Raw genomic sequence first — 27,341 nt, 5'->3', positions numbered from 1 at the left:
TTAATTAGAAACACATGGTTTGGTGGTGATATGTTGAGGTTTGGATGGTGGCCCAGGGCCCCAACTCCAAAGCGCGTAGACTCGCATGCCCGCCGTGTGGTCACCACGTGACCGTGGTGTTGCCACCCGTTCCGGGCGGCCTAGGCATGTCTAGTGGGTTGGGCACTCCCCTAATAGGTGCCAGGAAGAAGAAGGCAATAGAACAATCTCACGAGGAGACTGAACTGAGCTCAAACATGAATTAGCACCCCAAGTGTTTGATTAGTGGTACGGGAAATGCGCATGGCCAATGGGCCTGAGTTTTGGCTGAGGATGATCATCTACTAAGGACACTATCTTGGAAAATTTGCAGCTCAAATGGAGGAGCCTAGGTGTCACTTGCTTTGCAACGTACCACACTGGACAGAAATATGAATGTTGAAGCCACACTCACATGTATTGTTAGATGGGGCTCAAATTTTGTAGAGAGCTATGATTTGGGAATATAGAAGATGTGGCAAAAATTCAGCTCATTAGGATATGCCTAGCTAGTACTTCCTTCACAACAGTTCGAGTTGAACAAAAACTTTGTAAATTTGCCGAGGAAGATTTACCAGGCAAATGGAGTTGAATATTGTCATGAGGCAATGATTTGGATAGTAAAGAATGCCCAATTTTTTTGGGAATTTTTGGAATGACAGAAATATAGGTTGCTTCACAACCTAGTGCAAAAATTGTCACATGGACATGACACATAGGCAAAACTGATGAGGTGGCGCCTAGTCATAGCAATAAGTACCAATGCATCCATGTTCACAACCTCATGACCATTTATATTGGTCGTAATCAGGTAGAAATAAGGTCATTGGCGCCTCTTGTTTGCTTTGTGACCATTTGGTGCAAGCAATTTCAGGGTTTGAGCCCTTCCAAGCGAAATGGCCGTGAATTTACGACCAATTCAGCTGGGGTCACTAAGAGAAGGTCATAAGTTGACATATTTCTTGTAGTGTATTTTGCAATCTTTTACTTTCCTTTCCATAAACTAAAAATACCAAAAATATTACTTTACCGTTTATCCATCTCTATCAGATCTCACGTTGCAAATAATCGTGAAGGGATTGACAACCCCTTTATCGCGTTGGTTGCAAGGTTGGTGTTTGTTTGTGTAGGTATTCGGTGGCTTGCGCGTTGTCTCCTACTGGATTGATACCTTGGTTCTTAAAACTGAGGGAAATACTTACGCTACTTTGCTGCATCACCCTTTCCTCTTCAAGGGAAAAACCAATGCAAGCTCAAGAGGTAGCAAGAAGGATTTCTGGCGCCGTTGCCGGGGAGATCTACGCCAAGCCAAGACATACCAAGTACCCATCATAAACTCTCATCTCTCGTATTACATTATTCGCTATTCGCCTCTCGTTTTCCCCTCCCCCACTTCTAAAAAGATTTTCGAAAAGTTTTGCCTTTTCTTCGCCTCTCTTCCGTTCGTCTTCTTCGTTTGCCTTTTTGTGTGCTCGTGTGTTGGATTGCTTGCTTTGTCGCGATGGCTCAAGATAATACCAAATTGTGTGGCCTTGCCTCTTCCAACACCAATAATAATGATTTTATTAGTACTCCGATTGCTCCCGATGCTAATGCGGAATCTTGTGAAATTAATACCGCTTTGCTGAATCTTGTTATGAAAGATCAATTTTCCGGCCTTCCCAATGAAGATGCCGCAACCCATCTTAATAATTTCGTTGATTTGTGTGATATGCAAAAGAAAAAGATGTGGATAATGATATTGTTAAATTGAAGCTATTTCCGTTCTCACTTCGAGATCGTGCTAAAACTTAGTTTTCATCTTTGCCTAAAAGTAGTATTGATTCATGGAATAAGTGTAAAGATGCTTTTATTTCCAAGTACTTTCATCCCGCTAAGATCATCTCCCTTAGGAACAATATTATGAATTTTAAGCAACTCGATCATGAACATGTTGCACAATCTTGGGAGAGGATGAAATTGATGATTAGAAATTGCCTTACTCATGGTTTGAATTTGTGGATGATTATACAAAATTTTTATGCCGAATTGAATTTTGCTTCTAGAAATCTTTTAGATTCGGCCGCGGGAGGCACTTTTGTGGAAATTACTTTAGGAGAAGCTACTAAACTCCTAGATAATATTATGGTTAATTATTCTCAATGGCATACCGAAAGATCTTCCACTAGTAAAAAAGTGCATGCGATTGAAGAAATAAATGTTTTGAGTGGAAAGATGGATGAGCTTATGAAATTGTTTGCTAATAAGAGTGCTCCTATTGATCCTAATGACATACCTTTGTCTACTTTGATTGAAAACAATAATAAATCTATGGATGTGAATTTTTTTGGTAGGAACAATTTTGGTAATAACGCGTATAGAGGTAATTTTAATCCTAGGCCGTTTCCTAGTAATTCCTCTAATAATTATGGTAATTCCTGCAACAATTCTTATGGAAATTACAATAAGATGCCCTCTGAATTTGAGAATAATGTTAAAGAATTTATTAGTTCGCAAAAGAATTTCAATGCCTTGATTGAAGAAAAACTGCTTAAGATTGATGATTTGGCTAGGAACGTGGATAGAATTTCTCTTGATGTTGATTCTTTGAAACTTAGATCTATTCCACCAAAGCATGATATCAATGAGTCTCTCAAAGCCATGATAATTTACATTGATGAGTGCAAAGAAAGAACCGTCAAGAGCGTGCTCAGAAAGATTAGTTTATAAAAGCGTGTTCTTCTAGTTTCCGTGAAAATAATGATGAAGATCTTAAAGTGATTGATGTGACTCCTATTGAATCTATGTTTTCCAGTAAAAATCTTGATAAAGATGGGACTGGAGATGAGTCAACTTTAGTTAGAAGGCGTCCCAATGATTCGGAGTTTCTAGATCTTGATGCAAAAATTGATAAAAGTGGGATTGGAGAGGTCAAAACTTTAGATAGCAATGAACCCACTCTTTTGGATTTCAAGGAATTTAATTATGATAATTGTTCTTTAATTGATTGTATTTTCTTGTTGCAATCCATGCTGAATTCTCCTCATGCTTATAATCAAAACAAATCTTTTACTAAACATATCGTTGATGCTATGATGCAACCTTATGAAGAAAAGCTTGAATTGGAAGTTTCTATCCCTAGAAAAACTTTATGATGAGTGGGAATCTACTATTAATATCAAGATTAAAGATTATGAATGCTATGCTTTGTTTGACTTGGGTGCTAGTGTTTCCATGATTCCGAAAACTTTATGTGATGTGTTAGGTTTTCGTGAATTTGATGATTGTTCCTTAAGTTTGCATATTGTGGATTCCACTATTAAGAAACCTATGGGAAGAATTAATGATGTTCTTATTGTTGCAAATAGGAATTATGTGCCCGTAGATTTCATTGTTCTTGATATAGATTGCAATCCTACATGTCCTATTATTCTTGGTAGACCTTTCCTTAGAACGATTGGTGCAATTATTGATATGAAAGAAGGAAACATTAGAATTCAATTTCCTTTAAGGAAAGGCATGGAAAACTTCCCTAGAAAGAAGATTAAATTGCCTTATGAATCTATTATGAGAGCCACTTATGGATTGCATGCCAAAGATGATAGCACTTAGATCTATTTGTGTTTTTTATGCCTAGCTAAGGGCGTTAAACAGTATCGCTTGTTGGGAGGCAACCCAATTTTATTTTTGTTCTTGCTTTTTATGTCCTGTTTTGCAATAAATATTTCATCTAGCCTCTGGTTAGATGTGGTTTTGTGTTTAATTAGTGTTTGTGCCAAGTAAGACCTTTGTGATAGCTTACGGTAATAGTTGATTTGATCTTGCTGAAAAAAAGAACTTTGCGCTCATTCCCAGAATTGTTTAAAATCACAGAAGCATGATAAAATCCTGAATTGTTTTACAGTAGATTGGTATACAAATTGCCTAGGACGTCCTAATTTTTCAAGATTTTTGGAGTTACAGAAGTATGCGAACTATTCAGATTACTACAGGCTGTTCTGTTTTCGACAGATTCTATTTTTCGTGTGTTGTTTGCTTATTTTATGCATCTATGGCTAGTATCGGGAGGTATGAACCATGGAAAAGTTGGAATACAGTAGATACTACACCAATATAAATAAAGAAGGAGTTCACGACAGTAGCAAAAGTGGTGATTTATTTTCTTATACTAACCGAGCTTACTAGATTTTCTGTTGGAGTTTTGTGTTGTGAAGTTTTCAAGTTTTGGGTAAGGATTTGATGGACTATGGAATAAGGAGTGGAAAGAGCCTAAGCTTGGGGATGCCCAAGGCACCCCAAGGTAATATTCAAGGATGTCAAAAAGCCTAAGCTTGGGGTGCCCCGGGAAGGCATCCCCTCTTTCGTCTTCGTCTATCGGTAACTTCACTTGAGGCTATATTTTTATTCATCACATGATATGTGTTTTGCTTGGAGCGTCTTGTATGATTTGAGTCTTTGCTTTTCAGTTTGCGACAATCATCCTTGTTGTACACACCTTTGGAGAGAGGCACGCACGAATTGTGATTTATTAGAATACTCTATGTGCTTCACTTATATCTTTTGAGCTAGGCAATTTTGCTCTAGTGCTTCACTTATATATCTTTAGAGCACGGCGGTGGTTTTATTTTATAGAAATTGATGACCTCTCGTACTTCACTTATATTATTTTGAGAGTCTTTAGAACAGCATGGTAATTTGCTTTGGTTATAAAATTATTCCTAATATGATAGGCATCCAAGAGGGATATAATAAAACTTTCATATAAAGTGCATTGAATAATATGAGAAGTTTGATTCCTTAAGATTGTTTTAAGATATGAAGATAGTGATATTAGAGTCATGCTAGTAAGTAGTTGTGAATTTGAGAAATACTTGTGTTAAGTTTTGTGAGTCCCGTAGCATGCACGTATGGTGAACCATTATGTAACGGAGTTGGAGCATGAGATGTTTTTTGATTGTCTTCCTTATGAGTAGTGGTCGGGGACGAGCGATGGTCTTTTCCTACCAATCTATCCCCCTAGGAGCATGCGCATAGTACTTTGTCTCGATGACTAATAGATTTTTGCAATAAGTATGTGAGTTCTTTATGAGTAACGTTGAGTCCATGGATTATACGCACTCTCACCTTTTCGCCATTGCTAGCCTCTCTAGTACCGCGCAACTTTCACCGGTACCATAAACCCACCACATATGCTTCCTGAAAACAGCGACCAGACCTACCTATCATGGCATTTCCACAACCATTCCGAGATAGATTGCCATGCAACTTTCCACTGTTCCGTTTATTATGACATACATCATCATTGTCATATTGCTTTGCATGATCATGTAGTTGACATCGTATTTGTGGCAAAGCCACCATTTATCATGTTTTTATATATGTTGCTCTTGATTCATTGCACATCCCGATACACCGCCGGAGGCATTCACATAGAGTCATATTTTTGTTCTAGTATCGAGTTGTAATTCTTGAGTTGTAAGTAAATGGAAGTTTCACTGGTGCACGTCGGTCCTAAACAAACGGTTTAAAAACCCTTTCCGCGTCGGCATCTGGGACCGTCTCCAAGTGAGTGTGGGCGATAGGGGGTCCTTCCCACACGACCCAGAAACCGTCGGGGATTTGCCCTCCTGGCACACACGTTCGGCAAAATGAGGTCGTGTGCGACCGACGAGCGCTCAAATACGGAAATACATACAGTACAGATAAAAAAAATACAATCATACGGCAAAATTGTTTCCGGTCGCAAGTACATCCCACACAGTCAGTCCCCGCTAAACGTTTCCGTTCGTATGCACATCCCACACAGTCACTCCAAGGAAAACGTTTCCGTTCACAGGTACATCACACACAATTTTCCCGTTAAAACGTTTGCGTTGTTGAATGTAGCACACACGGTTCTTAGAAGAAACTGTGTGGCAAAGGCTGTCCATGACACACAGTTTTTATATGGTAAACGTTTGCCCAAGGTGGCCTAACGCAAATAGTTTTCAAGAGAAAGTCGTGTGTGATTGTTCATTGATCCAACACGGTTTATTCCTAGAAACTGTGTGCGTTGCCTGAGGTCATCGCCCACGGTATTTTTTCAACAACCGTTTGCAATATCAAAACCCAATTAGCAGGCTAATTCGCCATTAGCAGGCTAATTGCCCTATTATTAATAATCCATTTATTAATCTAATTGACATTCATATTAAGCACACAATATATTTCATTTCCATATTAAGGAAGCATAATTTCATAATTGAAATACATTAGAGTACAACATGATATAGCTTCAGCACTTAGCTACCCCATTACACAACTGCACCAGCAGCAAGTTCCACATGCAACATGTAGAACCTTTCGAAATTAGCATCATAGACGGTATATAGACAGATGCATCTCATCTGGAAAACTGCTGAAGCGGAAGGCGAATATTGAGCCTTCATTCATGTTGAAGGTCTTTGCAACTTTAGGCCAGTGCCTGTGGATGATTGACCGTCCGTCCTTCGACCTCTTCAGGAACACTTCAATATTGAACCGTGGGTCTTGTATGAAAACCTTCCTCGCCTCCTGACCATAGAGGTGGTTTGAGAGGTAATCATCAGTGAACTGCTTTGGAAAGGCCTGAAAACAAGGATGTGCATAAATATCTTCTCTATATTGGAAATGGGGCAAAGGAATAAAAAAAGGCAAGGTATAATAGTTAGTACCATCTTGTAGTGAACTGATGTCTTCTTCATTATGCAGACAAAGATCTTGTTGTTTTTTGTTGCTAATTTCTTTATCCTAACAATCTTTCTGAGTTTCTTGATTTGATTGATATTCATGGACAACTCATTTCCCCATATGCAAAAAGGGTCGAACAGTTGGTCAAAACCTCTAACAGCAGGACCTACATGTGCAAGACCAAATTGTTAAAAACCAAAATATTAGAATGGTTCCTGCAATTGCACAATAATGTGCTATTAGACAACGGACCAGGCACGTGCTAACCTCGATTGTAAACCTCAGTGCTTCCCATTGTTTCCCTGCAACACATATAGGGTAGTTAGTCATCAGGTTGAGTAAGGGTTCGCATGCTATCAGTAAAATATGTTGATGAAAAATAAGCACATTGCAGATTCATCAGATTAATTGAAGCCACACGGAAAACCCATGACCCAAACCAAGCATGATTAAGAAGTAGGAAATATAGCACTCGTATATGTTTCTCATGTATTAAGTGCAGCCAAATTCGATTTATTCCTCACATGCACAACAATACAAAATTCTACCCACGACAATTGGACATCGCATTGCAGAATTGAACCAAGCAGTTAACTAAACACCACAACAAATGAACCAAACATTAGCTGAGCACCACATTGCACAATATAACATTGAACCAAGCAGTTAACTAAGCACCACAACAAATGAACCAAACATTAACTGAGCACGACATTGCATAATATAACATACTCCTAATAGAAGATCAGAGAGTTAACCAAATAGTTAACTACAACCAATTTTAGCAATTGTATTTGTTTCTCATGTATTTACTATAGCCAAATTCAATTTATTCCTCACATGGTATACAATAACAGAATGCACCCACAATGTTGTAAAGATAAATTCGATTCATTTCTCACATGGAAGACAATACAAAATTGCAGCCTGAAGAATTGAACATCACATTTGCAGAATTGAACCAAACGGTTAACTGAAGATGACAACTAATTAAAAAACAGTTAATAAGTGAGCACCACACTGCACGACATATAGAACATATACACTAGAGCAACAGATTGCATGGTGAAATTAGATAGCACAATTCACTAGATTTTGTGATGGAAAGGCAAGAGCAGCACACGCAACGGGTAAACCGAGCATGCTTAACCAGCGTAGCTAGCAATTGGCAAGGTGCTCCTCCAAGATCTGGGGGTCGGCGCGTGCGGCCGCGATTTGCTTCTCCGCTGCCAAATGCTCCTTGAGGTCCTAGCTATACTGCATGCACCATGGCTTAGGTCGGCGCTTATTTGGTGGAGGGGTCGGTGATTTGGGTGAAAGGTGTCGCACTCGCGCCGGCGGTCAAGGCATGTGGGATGTGGAAGGAGGAGGAGGATGGGGGTCGGGTGTGGATTACCTGCCTGGATAGAGGAGGCCCAGCAGCGTGAAGGAGGGTCGCCGGCGAGGAGGCGGCGGCGCTGCAAGCAAGGAGTGAAGGTTTCAACTTGGAAAGGAAGGCGCAAAGAGGGGAAATGTGGCTTTTGGTAAGGGGGAGGGGGCGGGGAGGTAGATATTTCCGCGGAAGCTGAAAATTTGGAATCGCTTCAGCCAAAAAACTGACGCGCAAAGTGTCATCAGAGTATCAGACACGGTCCCTTATTCAGAACTGTGTACGATATGTGGACATCACAAACGATTCAGATAGCTTAACCCGTGTGTGATGAGTTTGAACGTCAAAAGTTTTGGTTCGAATTTCCATGGTTACAGTGGTCATCCACGTCATTGCATAATTTGGGTACACAAAGGAGACTACAGCACACCCACACTTCTTAATCGAGCAAGTTCAGCAATTAAACAGAGCTAGCTGACCTAAACATTACTCTAACAAATTAAAGACCGGCGCTCTTAATTAAACAAAACATAGAGTACTACTACGGTTGGTGCTCGTCGATCTCTGCCGCCGCCTGAGGGAGTCCTGGACTAAGGGGTCCTCGGGCGTCCGGCCTGTTATCCATGGGCCGGACTCATGGGCTGTGAAGACACGAAGACCGAAGACTATACCCGTGTCCGGATTGGGCTCTCCTTGGCGTGGGAGGCAAGCTAAGCGACCGACTATGAAGATTCCCTCTTATGTAACCGACCTCATGTAACCCTAAATCTCTCCGGTGTCTATATAAACCGGAGAGCATAGTCCGGATAGGACAGATTCATTACCATATACTCATAGGCTAGACTTCTAGGGTTTAGCCATTACGATCTCGTGGTAGATCAACTCTTGTAACACTCATATTCATCAAGATCAATCAAGCAGGAAGTAGGGCATTACCTCCATAGAGAGGACCCGAACCTGGGTAAACATCGTGTCCCCCGTCTCCTGTTACCATCGATCCCAGACGCACAGTTCGGGACCCACTACCCGAGATCCGCCGGTTTTGACACCGACATTGGTGCTTTCATTGAGAGTTCCTCTGTGCCGTCGCTAAGAGGGTTGATGGCTCGCCTTGTTGTCAAGGATAATATCATCTCCGGAGGAGTCCTGGCCCTAGGTTAGACCCTCCGTCTCGGCGGCTTCGTCATGACCACCGGCTCGGCCCTTAAGCCGACGATGACCTCTCAAGTCATCAAAAATCACCTCCGCGTTGATCCCGAATACTCCGCCCACATGGATCCAGTGGAGTTGTTGTCGTTGAATGAACTCCTGGATCGCATGGCCGCCTTGGGGGTCGCTACAGACTATGATCGGGTCGGGCTTAAACCCGACCAGAGAGAAATTAAAACTCCACCGATCACCCATCAGATAGCGGTAGTCAAGGAGCGGAGCAACTCTTCCACTATATTGAAGACGAACTATGTTCGGGTCGCCGATCTTGAAGAGCCGGATAATTTCCGGCCGAAGGTCATGTCTCTTCCTCCGAACATAAAGTCGGATGACGAGCCTAAAAAAACAGTCGATATCCCGTAGCCCGAACTATCCGGCCCGGTAGACCTCCAAACTCCGGATCCAAAACCAGGTCAGGGTTCAGATTCAATTCCACCCACCCACCCGGACATAGATGCTCTCAGAAGCATCAAACAACAGCCTCAGGAAACGGTCCACCACTTCTGGGGCAGATTCCTCCTTGTAAAAAACAAGGTAAAAGGCTGCCTCGACGAAGACGCGATAGCAGCATTCTGCAACAACTGCGCGGATGAAGGTATCCTTAATGCCATCAATCGTCGTTCGCTGACCTAGCAACCATTGTACAAAAGTACAGCGCGATGGAAAGCGCCTGGAAAACTCAGGCAGCCGGCTGGGAACCATCCCGGCTCCCCTTACAGGCAAAAAGGACGCACCCCCATGGCGCGACCAACCGAACAGTCAAAAAACATAAACCTATTCCGCTGCACGGCACCGTTCTGGAGGGATGGCTCAATGGCCCATGCAAAATACACACGACGCTGGATACCATGGCAACCCACAGCCTTAGAGCATGTTGGATACTCCGGCAGGTAGCCAAGAGCGGCGAGGACATCCTTACCAAGGACACTCCAGAACAACACCCTCCAACAAACGACGACAATAGAGTATTGGCAGTCTTCGAGACATTCGCTTCAAACAACAAGCGTAAAAGGGCCCTGCGCGATCTCGTCGAAGTTTGCCAGGTCGCTGCAATTGACCCCTGGAACGACACGGCCATAACCTTCAATGCCAGTGACGAACCTAAATACAGAACAATTCGAGCCCCAGCTGCCCTAGTCCTCAGTCCCATCGTCGATGGCTTTCGACTTACAAAAGTCCTCATGGACGACGACAGCGGACTAAACCTCATTTACGAGGACACGCTCCACAAGATGGAAATAGACAGGAGCCGCATCGAGAAAAGCAGCACAACCTTTCGAGGTATCATTCCCAGCCAGGAAGCTCGGTGTGCAGCAAAAATTACACTTGATATGGTGTTCGGCACGCCGGAGAATTATCGGTCCGAAGAAATAACTTTCCAGGTGGCCCCTTTCAACAGCGGGTACCACGCCCTGTTAGGGCGAGAGGCCTTCACGCACTTTCAAGCCATACCTTATTATGGGTATATGAAGCTAAAAATGCCTGGGCCTAATGGAATAATCACCCTCATCAGCGACCCGGACATAGCCCTCCGCGCTGAGAATAAAACTGCATCCTTGGCCCTTGAGGCACTGGCTGAGGCCCTTGCGGCCGAAAAACTAAGCGCACTACGCTCCACCGTGGATAAGGACGATGTGATCCTGGATAAACGACCCAAATCCACTTCCTTCAAGTCAGTAGAAGAAATAGTCAAATTTCAGGTCCATCCAACAGACCCGAAGAAGACAACGTCTATTGAAGCACAGCTCAGCCCTGCAGTCGACGCCGCACTACGAGACTTCCTGCGTGAAAACTGGGATATATTCGCCTGGCATCCTTCCGATATGCCAGGAATCCCGCGCGAGTTGGCCGAATATAGCCTCAACATACTAAAGGGATATAAGCTGGTCAAGCAAGCTCTGTGGCGCTTTTCCGAACCCAAACGACAAGCTATGGGGGAGGAGCTAGCCAAACTCATTGAGGCCGGATTGATCAAAGACATTAAACATCCGGATTGGCTGGCAAACTTGGTAATGGTACCAAAGAAGGATAAATCCTGGCGCCTATGCGTCGATTTCAAAGACCTTAACAAGGCCTGCCCTAAGGATCCCTTCCCTCTTCCCCGCATTGATCAAATCATTGACGCCACCGCAGGTCACGACTCGCTATGATTCCTTGATGCATATTCCGGATACCATCAAATCAAAATAAAGGAGTCCGATCAAGCCGCAACAGTATTCATTACACCATACGGGCCGTTTTGCTTCAACACCATGCCTTTCGGGCTCAAGAACGCCGGCGCCACCTACCAGCGCATGATCCAAACATGCCTCGAGAAACAGATTGGCAAAACAGTGGAGGCCTACGTGGACGGCGTCGTCATCAAAACTAGACACATGGAAACACTAATAGACGACTTGCGTCTCACATTCGACAACCTCCGCACATAAGACATCAAGCTTAACCCAGAAAAGTGCGTCTTCGGCATCCCCGCCGGTAAACTATTGGGCTTCATCATTTCCAATAGAGGAATTGAAGCAAATCCAGCCAAAATCTGAGCTCTGTCACAACTGGCCACGCCGACCGAACTCAAGCAGGTCCAAAAACTCGCTGGGTGCGTGGCAGCTTTAAGACGCTTCATCTCCAGGTTGGGAGAAAAGGCACTGCCGCTCTATCGCCTTCTATGGCGCACCGACAACTTCGAGTGGACAGACGCGGCGACGGCTGGACTGGAAGAATTAAAAGCCCTTCTGGCGAGCAACCCAATCCTAGCTGCACCAAACGCCGGCGAGCCAATGCTCTTATACATATCAGCAACACACCAGGTGGTGAGCGGCGTACTCGTCGTCGAACGAGAACAGGACGGACACAAATTCCCGCTCCAGAAGCCAGTATACTACGTATCCACCGTCCTCACACCATGCAAATCCCCGTACCCTCATTGTCAAAAAATAGCATATGTAGTCTTCATGGCATCCAGAAAATTGCGACACTACTTTCAGGAGTGCTCTATCACGGTGGCCTCCGAAGTGCCCCTCAATGATATAATTAACAACCGGGATGCAACGGGCCGGATTGCCAAATGGGCCATTGAGCTCCTGCCATTTGACATCACGTACAAACCACGTAAAGCCATCAAATCCCAGGTACTGGCCGATTTCGTCGCTGAATGGACAGAAGCCGAACTCCCTAAAGAGTACGGCGTGTATTCCAACTGGGTGATGCATTTTGACGGCTCCAAGATGTTGGCAGGGCTAGGGGCGGGCGTCGTATTAACGTCCCCCACAGGAGACATCGTCCAGTACGTACTCCAAATATTATACACAGACTCCAACAACGCAGCCGAATACGAGGCCTTGCTACATGGCCTCCGGATGGCCGTATCAATGGGCATACAACGCCTGGAGGTGCGCGGGGACTCAAACCTCGCAATATCCCAAATCAATGGAGACTTTGATGCCAAAGATCCAAAGATGGCAGCTTATCGCAATGCCGTTTTGAAGATGTCGGCTCGGTTCGAGGGACTCGAATTTCATCACATCACCCGTGAAAGTAACCAGGCGGCAGACGTCCTTGCTCGCATCGGCGCTAAGCGCGACACGGTCCCACCTAACATCTTCCTCGAAAGGCTCTTTAAGCCATCCGTGGTATGGCAAGGGGGAGATAGCAACGACAGTGCCGTTCCGAACACAAACTCGGATAACGAACATGCCGATATCATCGGAGGCTCAACCACCGAAGTAACACCATCGGCCCACCTCGTGGACCGAACCATTCTTGGCCTACTTTAATAGGAAGGAGCTCCCAGAAGATCAGAATGAGGCTCGCCGCATAGTCCGGCGTCCGAAGGCCTATGAAGTTCACGAAGGAGATCTCTACAAGAAAAGCACTACCGGAGTCCTTCAAAGGTGTATTTCCGAGGAGGAGGGGCGGCAACTCTTGGCAGAAATTCACGCCGGTCTCGGCGGACACCACGCCGCAGCTCGGGCACTTGTCAGCAAGGCCTTTCGTACAGGATTTTACTGGCCTACGGCCCGGGCAGACGCACAGGACCTCGTCCAACGCTGTGTCGGATGCCAACTCTTCGCCAACCAAAGTCATATGCCCCCAACCCCTCTACACACAATCCCCATTACATGGCCCTTTGCGGTCTGGGGCTTGGACATGGTCGGACCCCTTAAAGGGGAAGCCATAAGAAAAAATATCTGTTGGTTATGGTGGACAAATTCACCAAGTGGATAGAGGCTAGACCGGTTAAAGCGGCCGAGTCCGGACCGGTGATTGCATTCATATCCGATGTGGTACACTGTTACGGTGTACCGCACAGCATCATCACCGATAACGGTTCGAATTTCATAGCCGATGAGGTGAAAACCTGGTGCGCTAATCTGGGCATTAAGCTCGATTACGCCTCTGTCTACCACCCTCAAACAAACGGTCAAGCCGAGCGAGCCAATGGTCTTATCATGAGCGGCATCAAACCCAGACTAGTGCATTCTTTGAAAGAATCAGACAAACACTGGGTCGACGAGCTCGACTCCGTACTCTGGTGGCTGCAGACCACGCCCAACCGTACTACCGGATACACACCTTTCTTCATGGTGTACGGTGCAGAGGTTGTATTGCCCTGCGATATTATACACGACTCACCCCGAGTGCATATGTACGAGGAGAAAGAGGCCGAGTTGCCGGCTCTTCGGCCGTGGGTTGCCGACCATTGTCAGAGAAGCTTCGTTCGATTTGTGCGGTGACCGCCAGGAGCTGGGCATGGGCGGCCTTGACATGCTCGTGGGCGGCCTCCATCAGGGCTAAGGCCGCCGCCGCGGAACGGACAGCTGCTGTGCACCTCTCGCCAGTTGCTATCCCCGAGGCAGATGTTGTTGCCGCCACCTGAGAAGCAACAGCGGCCGTTTGGGCTGCCTTTGCCGCCCGGTCGAAAATTGCGGCCGCGCTCATGCACCTTGTTAGCACGCGCATGGCGGCTGCGGCCGTGCTCTCGCCGGAGTGGGCCACCGAAGTTGCCCTCACGACGCGGGTCCACGTGCCCATCTTTCACCGGCGACGATTAAACAGTGAAATGATATTTGGGGAACGAGCTAGTGTGTTTGAGTCGCCGGCTGTGGACTGTAGCCGACGCACCTTCTCACGTAAGCCATAGGTGTACTATACACCGATGGTGCTCCAAGATATTTTGTACTACATCTCACACGGTTGTTCATAATAAACTGTGTGCGATCTACTTGATTTTTCATCTTGATTTGAATTACATAATGGGGTCACAGCAGCAATGGATGGTGTTTGAATTGCTAGACCTTTTATCTGGAGTGAACATGCAGCTATATGTGTGTCGTAAAACAATTGGAAATATTCAGGGTTCGTTTGAACATTTTATACATTAAATTGGTTTTCTAGCCATTTCAGGTGAACAATTCAATTTTGAACTACATGCACATGCTCCAGTGCATATAAATTGGTTGAAAAATAAAATATGTGTCCTTGGGTGCTTGCTTAGGTCCCATGCAATAAATAGGAATGAATTTCAAACACTGGGGCACCGTTGATTGCCAGCAAAACATTGAGATGCCTGGTTTTAAATTCTAGTAAATCCAAAAATCGTCTGAAATTCATGAAACTTGGCATGCTATCATAGAGCGGCATCAATATGCCGTGGTACAATTTTTGTCCCATTTGGGGCAGGATTCGGTATATGCTTCTCACAAATCGGAGCTTCTCACCACAAGCATGATGGTTTTCGGTAGGGAACGTCCCACCTTTGGGGATGAAACGATATCCATTGCCTCTTATTGCTTTCAATTTTTTTCTCGTGTCAACATAGAACAACAGGAGTGTTGTGTGATTTTTTGTGATTTTTCGGGGTTCGTTTGGACATTTTTATGCATTAACTGAGTTTTCAATGCATTTTATGTGCACAATTCAAATTTGAACTACATGCACATGCTCCAGTGCATATAAATTGGTTGAAAAATCAAATATGTGTCCTTGGGTGCATGCTTAGGTCCAATGAAAGAAATGGGAATGAATTTCAAACACCGGGGCACCGTTGATTGCTGGCAAAATATTGAGATGCATGGTTTTTAAATTCTAGAAAATCCAAAACTCGTCTGAAATTCATGAAACTTGGCATGCTATCACGGAGCGGCATCAACATGCCGTCTTACAAATTTTTTCCCATTTGGGTCAGGTTTGGGTATATGCTTCTCACAAACCGGAGCTTCTCACAACAAGCATGATGGTTTTCGGTAGGGAACATCCCACCTTTGGGGACGAAACGATATCCATTGCCTCTTATTGCTTTCAATTTTTTTCTCATGTCAACATAGAACAACAGCAGTGTTGTGTGATTTTTTCTGATTTTTTCGGGTTCGTTTGGACATTTTTATGCATTAAGTGAGTTTTCAATGCATTTCATGTGCATAATTAAAATTTGAACTACATGCACATGCTCCAGTGCATATAAATTGGTTGAAAAATCAAATATGTGTCCTTGGGTGCATGCTTAGGTCCCATGCAAGAAATGGGAATGAATTTCAAACACCGGGGCACAGTTGATTGCCGGCAAAACATTGAGATGCCTGGTTTTTAAATTCTAGTAAATCCAAAAATCGTCTGAAATTCATGAAACTTGGCATGCTATCATGGAGCGGCATCAACATGCCATTGTACAAATTTTGTCCCATTTGGGGCAGGTTTGGGTATATGCTTCTCACAAACCGGAGCTTCTCACAACAAGCATGATGGTTTTTGGTAGGGAACGTCCCACCTTTGGGGACGAAATGATATCCATTGCCTCTTATTGCTTTCAAAATTTTTTCTCGCGTCAACATAGAACAACATGAGTGTTGTGTGATTTTTCGAGATTCGTTTGGACATTTTTATGCATTAACTGAGTTTCAAATGCATTTTATGTGCATAATTCAAATTTGAACTACATGCACATGCTCCAGTGCATATAAATTGGTTGAAAAATCAAATCTGTGTCCTTGGGTGTATGCTTAGGTCCCATGCAAGAAATGGGAATGAATTTCAAACACCGGGGCACCGTTGATTGCCGGCAAAACATCAAGATGCCTGGTTTTTAAATTCTAGTAAATCCAAAACTCGTCTGAAATTTTTGAAACTTGCCATGCTATCATGGAGTGGCAACAACATGCTGTGGTACAAATTTTGTCTCATTTGGGGCAGGTTTGGGTATATGCTTCTCACAAACCGACGCTTCTCACAACAAGCATGATGGTTTTCAGTAGGGAACGGCCCACCTTTGTGGACGAAACGATATACATTGCCTCTTATTGCTTTCAATTTTTTTTCTCGTGTCAACATAGAACAACAGGAGTGTTGTGTGATTTTCCGGGGTTCGTTTGGACATTTTTATGCATTAACTGAGTTTTCAATGCATTTTATGTGCACAATTCAAATTTGAACTACATGCACAGGCTCCAGTGCATATAAATTGGTTGAAAAATCAAATATGTGTCCTTGGGTGCATGCTTAGGTCCCATGCAAGAAATGGGAATGAATTTCAAACACCGGGGCACCGTTGATTGCTAGCAAAACATTGAGATGCATGGTTTTTAAATTCTAGTAAATCCAAAACTTGTCTGAAATTCATGAAACTTGACATGCTATCATGGAGCAGCATCAACATGCCGTCTTACAAGTTTTTTCCCATTTGGGGCAGGTTTGGGTATATGCTTCTCACAAACCGGAGCTTCTCACAACAAGCATGATGGTTTTCGGTAGGGAACATCCCACCTTTGGGGACGAAACGATATCCATTGCCTCTTATTTCGTTCAAATTTTTTTCTCATGTCAACATAGAACAAAAGTAGTGTTATGTGATTTTTTCTGATTTTCCGGGTTCGTTTGGACATTTTTATGCATCAACTGAGTTTTCAATGCACTTTATGTGCATAATTAAAATTTGAACTACATGCACATGCTCCAGAGCATACAAATTGGTTGAAAAATCAAATATGTGTCCTTGGGTGCATGCTTAGGTCCCATGCAAGAAATGGGAATGAATTTCAAACACCGGGGCACCGTTGATTGCTTGCAAAACATTGAGATGCCTGGTTTTTAAATTCTACTAAATCCAAAACTTGTCTGAAATTCATGAAACTTGGCTTGCTATCATGGAGCGGCATCAACATGCCATGGTACAAATTTTGTCCCATTTGGGGCAGGTTTGGGTATATGCTTCTCACAAACCGGAGCTTCTCGCAACAAGCATGATGGTTCTTGGTAGGGAACGTCCCACCTTTGGGGACGAAATGATATCCATTGCCTCTTATTGCTTTCAAATTTTTTCTCGCGTCAACATAGAACAACAGGAGTGTTGTGTGATTTTTCGGGATTCGTTTGGACATTTTTATGCATTAACTGAGTTTCAAATGCATTTTATGTGCATAATTCAAATTTGAACTACATGCACATGCTCCTGTGCATATAAATTGGTTGAAAAATCAAATATGTGTGCTTGGGTGCACGCTTAGGTCCCATGCAAGAAATGGGAATGAATTTCAAACACCGGGGCACCGTTGATTGCCGGCAAAACATTAAGATGCCTGGTTTTTAAATTCTAGTAAATCCAAAACTCGTCTGAAATTCTTGAAACTTGGCATGCTATCATGGAGTGGCAACAACATGCCGTGGTACAAATTTTGTCCCATTTGGGGCAGGTTTGGGTATATGCTTCTCACAAACCGACGCCTCTCACAACAAGCATGATGGTTTTCGGTAGGGAACGGCCCACCTTTGTGGACGAAACGATATACATTGCCTCTTATTGCTTTCAATTTTTTTTCTCGTGTCAACATAGAACAACAGGAGTGTTGTGTGATTTTTTGTGATTTTTCGGGTTCGTTTAGACATTTTTATGCATTAATTGAGTTTTCAATGCATTTTATGTGCATAATTCAAATTTGAACTACATGCACATGCTCCAGTGCATATAAATTGGTTGAAAAATCAAATCTGTGTCCTTGGGTGCATGCTTAGGTCCCATGCAAGAAATGGGAATGATTTTCAAACACCGGGGCACCGTTGATTGCTTGCAAGACATTGAGATGCCTGGTTTTTAGATTCTAGTAAATCCAAAACCCGTCTGAAATTCATGAAACTCGGCATGCTATCAAGGAGCGGCATCAACATGCCATGGTACAAATTTTGTCCCATTTGGGGCAGGTTTGGGTATATGCTTCTCACAAACCATAGCTTCTCACAACAAGCATGATGGTTTTCGGTAGGGAACGTCCCACCTTTGGGGATGAAACGATATCCATTGCCTCTTATTGCTTTCAATTTTTTTCTCGCGTCAACATCGAACAACAGGAGTGTTGTGTGATTTTTCAGGATTCGTTTGGACATTTTATGCATTAACTGATTTTTCAATGCATTTTATGTGCATAATTCAAATTTGAACTACATGCACATGCTCCAGTGCAAATAAATTGGTTGAAAAATCAAATCTGTGTCCTTGGGTGCACGCTTAGGTCCCATGCAAGAAATGGGAATGAATTTCAAACACCGGGGCACCGATGATTGCCGGCAACACATCAAGATGCCTGATTTTTAAATTCTAGTAAATCCAAAACTCGTTTGAAATTCTTGAAACTTGGCATGCTATCATGGAGCGGCATCAACATGCCGTGGTACAAATTTATCCGATTTGGGGCAGGTTTGGGTATATGCTTCTCACAAACCGTAGCTTCTCACAACAAGCATGATGGTTTTCGGTAGGGAACGTCCCACCTTTGGGGACGAAACGATATCCATTTCCTCTTATTGCTTTCAATTTTTTTCTCGCGTCAACATAGAACAACAGGAGTGTTGTGTGATTCTTCGGGATTCGTTTGGACATTTTTATGCATTAACTGAGTTTGCAATGCATTTTATGTGCATAATTCAAATTTGAACTACATGCACATGCTCCAGTGCATATTTATTGGTTGAAAAATCAAATCTGTCTCCTTGGGTGCATGCTTAGATCCCATGCAAGAAATGGGAATGAATTTCAAACACCGGCGCACCGTTGATTGCCGGCAAAACATCAAGATGCCTGGTTTTTAAATTCTACTAAATTCAAAACTCGTCTGAAATTCATGAAACTTGGCATGCTATCATGGAGCGGCATCAACATGCCCTGGTACAAATTTTGTCCCATTTGGGGCAGGTTTGGGTATATGCTTCTCACAAACCGGAGCTTCTCACAACAAGCATGATGGTTTTGGTAGGGAACGTCCCACCTTTGGGGACGAAATGATATCCATTGCCTCTTATTGCTTTCAAATTTTTTTCTCGCGTCAACATAGAACAACAGGAGTGTTGTGTGATTTTTCGGGATTCGTTTGGACATTTTTATGCACTAACTGAGTTTCAAATGCATTTTATGTGCATAATTCAAATTTGAACTACATGCACATGCTCCAGTGCATATAAATTGGTTGAAAAATCAAATATGTGTCCTTGGGTGCACGCTTAGGTCCCATGCAAGAAATGGGAATGAATTTCAAACACCGGGGCACCGTTGATTGCCGGCAAAACATCAAGATGCCTGGTTATTAAATTCTAGTAAATCCAAAACTCGTTTGAAATTCTTGAAACTTGCCATGCTATCATGGAGTGGCAACAACATGCCGTGGTACAAATTTTGTCCCATTTGGGGCAGGTTTGGGTATATGCTTCTCACAAACCGAAGCTTCTCACAACAAGCATGATGGTTTCGGTAGGGAACGGCCCACCTTTGTGGACGAAACGATATACATTGCCTCTTATTGCTTTCAATTTTTTTTCTCGTGTCAACATAGAACAACAGGAGTGTTGTGTGATTTTTCGGGGTTCGTTTGGACATTTTTATGCATTAACTGAGTTTTCAATGCATTTTATGTGCACAATTCAAATTTGAACTACATGCACATGCTCCAGTGCATATAAATTGGTTGAAAAATCAAATATGTGTCCTTGGGTGCATGCTTAGGTCCCATGCAAGAAATGGGAATGAATTTCAAACACCGGGGCACCGTTGATTGCCGGCAAAACATTGAGATGCATGGTTTTTAAATTTTAGTAAATCCAAAACTTGTCTGAAATTCATGAAACTTGGCATGCTATCATGGAGCAGCATCAACATGCCGTCTTACAATTTTTTTCCCATTTGGGGCAGGTTTGGGTATATGCTGCTCACAAACCGGAGCTTCTCACAACAAGCATGATGGTTTTCGGTAGGGAACATCCCACCTTTGGGGACGAAACGATATCCATTGCCTCTTATTGCTTTCAAATTTTTTTCTCATGTCAATATAGAAGAAAAGTAGTGTTATGTGATTTTTTCAGATTTTCCGGGGTCGTTTGGACATTTTTATGCATCAACTGAGTTTTCAATGCATTTTATGTGCATAATTAAAATTTGAACTACATGCACATGCTCCAGTGCATATAAATTGGTTGAAAAATCAAATTTGTGTCCTTGGGTGCATGCTTAGGTCCCATGCAAGAAATGGGAATGAATTTCAAACACCGGGGCACCGTTGATTCCTTGCAAAACATTGAGATGCCTGGTTTTTAAATTCTACTAAATCCAAAACTTGTCTGAAATTCATGAAACTTGGCTTGCTATCATGGAGTGGCAACAACATGCCGTGGTACAAATTTTGTCCCATTTGGGGCAGGTTTGGCTTTATGCTTCTCACAAACCGAAGCTTCTCACAACAAGCATGATGGTTTTCGGTAGGGAACGGCCCACCATTGTGGACGAAAGGATATACATTGCCTCTTATTGCTTTCAATTTTTTTTCTCGTGTCAACATAGAACAACAGGAGTGTTGTGTGATTTTTCGGGATTCGTTTGGACATTTTTATGCATTAACTGAGTTTTCAATGCATTTTATGTGCACAATTCAAATTTGAAGTACATGCACATGCTCCAGTGCATATAAATTGGTTGAAAATCAAATATGTGTCCTTGGGTGCATGCTTAGGTCCCATGCAAGAAATGGGAATGATTTTCAAACATCGGGGCACCGTTGATTGCTTGCAAGACATTGAGATGCCTGGTTTTTAGATTCTAGTAAATCCAAAACCCGTCTGAAATTCATGAAACTTGGCATGCTATCATGGAGCGGCATCAACATGCCATGGTACAAATTTTGTCCCATTTGGGGCAGGTTTGGGTATATGCTTCTCACAAACCGGAGCTTCTCACAACAAGCATGATGGTTTTCGGTAGGGAACGTCCCACCTTTGGGGACGAAACGATATCCATTGCCTCTTATTGCTTTCAATTTTTTTCTCATGTCAACATAGAACAACAGCAGTGTTGTGTGATTTTTTCTGATTTTTTCGGGTTCGTTTGGACATTTTTATGCATTAAGTGAGTTTTCAATGCATTTCATGTGCATAATTAAATTTTGAACTACATGCACATGCTCCAGTGCATATAAATTGGGTGAAAAATCAAATATGTGTCCTTGGGTGCATGCTTAGGTCCCATGCAAGAAATGGGAATGAATTTCAAACACCGGGGCACAGTTGATTGCCGGCAAAACATTGAGATGCCTGGTTTTTAAATTCTAGTAAATCCGAAAATCGTCTGAAATTCATGAAACTTGGCACGCTATCATGGAGCGGCATCAACATGCCATTGTACAAATTTTGTCCCATTTGGGGCAGGTTTGGGTATATGCTTCTCACAAACCGGAGCTTCTCACAACAAGCATGATGGTTTTTGGTAGGGAACGTCCCACCTTTGGGGACGAAATGATATCCATTGCCTCTTATTGCTTTCAAAAATTTTTCTCGCGTCAACATAGAACAACATGAGTGTTGTGTGATTTTTCGAGATTCGTTTGGACATTTTTATGCATTAACTGAGTTTCAAATGCATTTTATGTGCATAATTCAAATTTGAACTACATGCACATGCTCCAGTGCATATAAATTGGTTGAAAAATCAAATCTGTGTCCTTGGGTGCACGCTTAGGTCCCATGCAAGAAATGGGAATGAATTTCAAACAACGGGGCACCGTTGATTGCCGGCAAAACATCAAGATGCCTGGTTTTAAATTCTAGTAAATCCAAAACTCGTCTGAAATTCTTGAAACTTGGCATGCTATCATGGAGTGGCAACAACATGCCGTGGTACAAATTTTGTCCCATTTGGGGCAGGTTTGGCTTTATGCTTCTCACAAACCGAAGCTTCTCACAACAAGCATGATGGTTTTCGGTAGGGAACGGCCCACCTTTGTGGACGAAACGATATACATTGCCTCTTATTGCTTTCAATTTTTTTTCTCGTGTCAACATAGAACAACAGGAGTGTTGTGTGATTTTTCTGGGTTCGTTTGGACATTTTTATGCATTAACTGAGTTTTCAATGCATTTTATGTGCACAATTCAAATTTGAACTACATGCACATGCTCAAGTGCATATAAATTGGTTGAAAAATCAAATATGTGTCCTTGGGTGCATGCTTAGGTCCCATGCAAGAAATGGGAATGAATTTCAAACACCGGGGCACCGTTGATTGCTGGCAAAACATTGAGATGCATGGTTTTTAAATTCTAGTAAATCCAAAACTTGTCTGAAATTCATGAAACTTGGCATGCTATCATGGAGCAGCATCAACATGCCGTCTTACAAATTTTTTCCCATTTGGGGCAGGTTTGGGTATATGCTTCTCACAAACCGGAGCTTCTCACAACAAGCATGATGGTTTTCGGTAGGGAACATCCCACCTTTGGGGACGAAACGATATCCATTGCCTCTTATTGCTTTCAATTTTTTTTCTCATGTCTACATAGAACAAAAGTAGTGTTATGTGATTTTTTCAGATTTTCCAGGTTCGTTTGGACATTTTTATGCATCAACTGAGTTTTCAATGCATTTTATGTGCATAATTAAAATTTGAACTACATGCACATGCTCCAGTGCATATAAATTGGTTGAAAAATCAAATATGTGTCCTTGGGTGCATGCTTAGGTCCCATGCAAGAAATGGGAATGAATTTCAAACACCGGGGCACCGTTGATTGCTTGCAAAACATTGAGATGCCTGGTTTTTAAATTCTACTAAATCCAAAACTTGTCTGAAATTCATGAAACTTGGCTTGCTATCATGGAGCGGCATCAACATGCCATGGTACAAACTTTGTCCCATTTGGGGCAGGTTTGGGTATATGCTTCTCACAAACCGTAGCTTCTCACAACAAGCATGATGCTTTTTGGTAGGGAACGTCCCACCTTTGGGGACGAAATGATATCCATTTCCTATTATTGCTTTCAAATTTTTTTCTCGCGTCAACATAGAACAACAGGAGTGTTGTGTGATTTTTCGGGATTCGTTTGGACATTTTTATGCATTAACTGAGTTTCAAATGCATTTTATGTGAATAATTCAAATTTGAACTACATGCACATGCTCCAGTGCATATAAATTGGTTGAAAAATCAAATCTGTGTCCTTGGGTGCACGCTTAGGTCCCATGCAAGAAACGGGAATGAATTTCAAACACCGGGGCACCGTCGATTGCCGACAAAACATCAAGATGCCTGGTTTTTAAATTCTAGTAAATCCAAAACTCGTCTGCAATTCTTGAAACTTGGCATGCTATCATGGAGCGGCAGCAACATGCCGTGGTACAATTTTTGTCCCAATTGGGGAAGGTTTGGGTATATGCTTCTCACAAACCGGCGCTTCTCACAACAAGCATGATGGTTTCGGTAGGGAACGTCCCACCTTTGTGGACGAAACGATATACATTGCCTCTTATTGCTTTCAATTTTTTTTTCTCGTGTCAACATAGAACAGCAGGAGTGTTGTGTGATTTTTTGTGATTTTTCGGGGTTCGTTTGGACATTTTTATGCATTAACTGAGTTTTCAATGCATTTTATGTGCATAATTCAAATTTGAACTACATGCACATGCTCCAGTGCATATAAATTGGTTGAAAAATCAAATCTGTGTCCTTGGGTTCATGCTTAGGTCCCATGCAAGAAATGGGAATGAATTTCAAAGACCGGGGCACCGTTGATTGCCGGCAAAACATTGAGATGCTTGGTTTTTAAATTCTAGTAATACAAAACTCGTCTGAAATTCATGAAACTTGGCATGCTATCATGGAGCGGCATCAACATGCTATGGTACAAAATTTTTCCCATTTGGGGCAGGTTTGGGTATATACTTCTTTCAAACAGGAGCTTCTCACAACAAGCATGATGGTTTTCGGTAGGGAACGTCCCACCTTTGGGGACGAAACGATATCCATTTCCTCTTATTGCTTTCAATTTTTTTTCTCGCGTCAACATAGAACAACAGGAGTGTTGTGTGATTTTTCGGAATTCGTTTGGACATTTTTATGCATTAACTGAGTTTTCAATGCATTTTATGTGCATAATTCAAATTTGAACTACATGCACATGCTCCAGTGCATATAAATTGGATAAAAAATCAAATCTGTGTCCTTGGGTGCACGCTTAGGTCCCATGCAAGAAATGGGAATGAATTTCAAACACCGGGGCACCGTTGATTGCCCGCAAAACATCAAGATGCCTGGTTTTTAAATACTAGTAAATCCGAAACTCGTCTGAAATTCTTGAAACTTGGCATGCTATCATGGAGCGGCATGAACATGTCGTGGTACAAATTTTGTCCCATTTGGGGAAGGTTTGGGTATATGCTTCTCACAAACCGACGCTTCTCACAACAAACATGATGGTTTTCGGTAGGGAACGTCCCACCTTTGTGGACGAAACGATATACATTGCCTCTTATTGCTTTCAAATTATTTTCTCGTGTCAACATAGAACAACAGGAGTGTTGTGTGATTTTTTGTGATTTTTCCGGGTTCGTTTGGACATTTTTATGCATTAACTGAGTTTTCAATGCATTTTGTGTGCATACTTCCAATTTGAACTACATGCACATGCTCCAGTGCATATAAATTGGTTGAAAAATCAAATCTGTGTCCTTGGGTGCACGCTTAGGTCCCATGCAAGAAATGGGAATGAATTTCAAACACCGGGGCACCGTTGATTGCCCGCAAAACATCAAGATGCCTGGTTTTTAAATACTAGTAAATCCAAAACTCGTCTGAAATTCTTGAAACTTGGCATGCTATCATGGAGCGGCATGGACATGCCGTGGTACAAATTTTGTCCCATTTGGGGAAGGTTTGGGTATATGCTTCTCACAAACCGGCGCTTCTCACAACAAGCATGATGGTTTTCGGTAGGGAACGTCCCACCTTTGTGGACGAAACGATATACATTGCCTCTTATTGCTTTCAAATTTTTTTGTCATGTCAACATAGAACAACAGGAGTGTTGTGTGATTTTTTGTGATTTTTCGGGGTTCGTTTGGACATTTTTATGCATTAACTGAGTTTTCAATGCATTTTATGTGCATAATTCAAATTTGAACTACATGCACGTGCTCCAGTGCATATAAATTGGTTGAAAAATCAAATCCGTGTCCTTGGGTTCCTGCTTAGGTCCCATGCGAGAAATGGGAATGAATTTCAAACACCGGGGCACCGTTGATTGCCGGCAAAACATTGAGATGCCTGGTTTTTAAATTCTAGTAATCCAAAACTCGTCTGAAATTCATGAAACTTGGCATGCTATCATGGAGCGGCATCAACATGCTATGGTACAAATTTTGTCCCATTTGGGGCAGGTTTGGGTATATACTTCTTTCAAACAGGAGCTTCTCACAACAAGCATGATGGTTTTCGGTAGGGAACGTCCCACCTTTGGGGACGAAACGATATCCATTTCCTCTTATTGCTTTCAATTTTTTTCTCGCGTCAACATAGAACAACAGGAGTGTTGTGTGATTTTTGCGGGATTCGTTTGGACATTTTTATGCATTAACTGAGTTTTCAATGCATTTTATGTGCATAATTCAAATTTGAACTACATGCACATGCTCCAGTGCATATAAATTGGTTAAAAAATCAAATCTGTGTCCTTGGGTGCACGCTTAGGTCCCATGCAAGAAATGGGAATGAATTTCAAGCACCGGGGCACCGTTGATTGCCCGCAAAACATCAAGATGCCTGGTTTTTAAATACTAATAAATCCAAAACTCGTCTGAAATTTTTGAAACTTGGCATGCTATGATGGAGCGGCATCAACATGCCGTGGTACAAATTTTGTCCCATTTGGGGAAGGTTTGGGTAGATGCTTCTCACAGACCGGCGCTTCTCACAACAAGGATGATGGTTTTCGGTAGGTAACGTCCCACCTTTTTGGACGAAACGATATACATTGCCTCTTATTGCTTTCAATTTTTTTTCTCGTGTCAACATAGAACAACAAGAGTGTTGCGTGATTTTTTGTGATTTTTCGGGGTTCGTTTGGACATTTTTACGCATTAACTGAGTTTTCAATGCATTTTATGTGCATACTTCAAATTTGAACTACACGCACATGCTCCAGTGCATATAAATTGGTTGAAAAATCAAATCTGTGTCCTTGGGTGCACGCTTAGGTCCCATGCAAGAAATGGGAATGAATTTCAAGCACCGGGGCACCGTTGATTGCCCGCAAAACATCAAGATGCCTGGTTTTAAATACTAGTAAATCCAAAACTCATCTGAAATTCTTGAAACTTGGCATGCTATCATGGAGCGGCATCGACATGCCGTGGTACAAATTTTGTCCCATTTGGGGAAGGTTTGGGTATATGCTTCTCACAAACCGGCGCTTCTCACAACAAGCATGATGGTTTTCGGTAGGGAACGTCCCACCTTTGTGGACGAAACGATATACATTGCCTCTTATTGCTTTCAATTTTTTTTCTCATGTCAACATAGAACAACAGGAGTATTGTGTGATTTTTTGTGATTTTTCGGGGTTCGTTTGGACATTTTTATGCATTAACTGAGTTTTCAATGCATTTTATGTGCATAATTCAAATTTGAACTACATGCACATGCTCCAGTGCATGTAAATTTGTTGAAAAATCAAATCTGTGTCCTTGGGTTCATGCTTAGGTCCCGTGCGAGAAATGGGAATGAATTTCAAACACCGGGGCACCGTTGATTGCCGGCAAAACATTGA

At 42.6% G+C, this 27,341-nt stretch overlaps 1 protein-coding gene across 1 annotated transcript in view; it reads right to left on the bottom strand.

Moving 5' to 3' along the window:
- Nucleotides 1-27,341, bottom strand: part of LOC123171256 (uncharacterized) — a 131,638-nt gene that overhangs the window by 3,948 nt on the left and 100,349 nt on the right. The window lies entirely within an intron of this gene.

This window comes from Triticum aestivum, chromosome 7D (assembly GCF_018294505.1).
Source record: "Triticum aestivum cultivar Chinese Spring chromosome 7D, IWGSC CS RefSeq v2.1, whole genome shotgun sequence".
Classification (NCBI taxonomy): domain Eukaryota; kingdom Viridiplantae; phylum Streptophyta; class Magnoliopsida; order Poales; family Poaceae; genus Triticum; species Triticum aestivum.
This window is presented reverse-complemented; position numbering and strand designations above follow the sequence as displayed.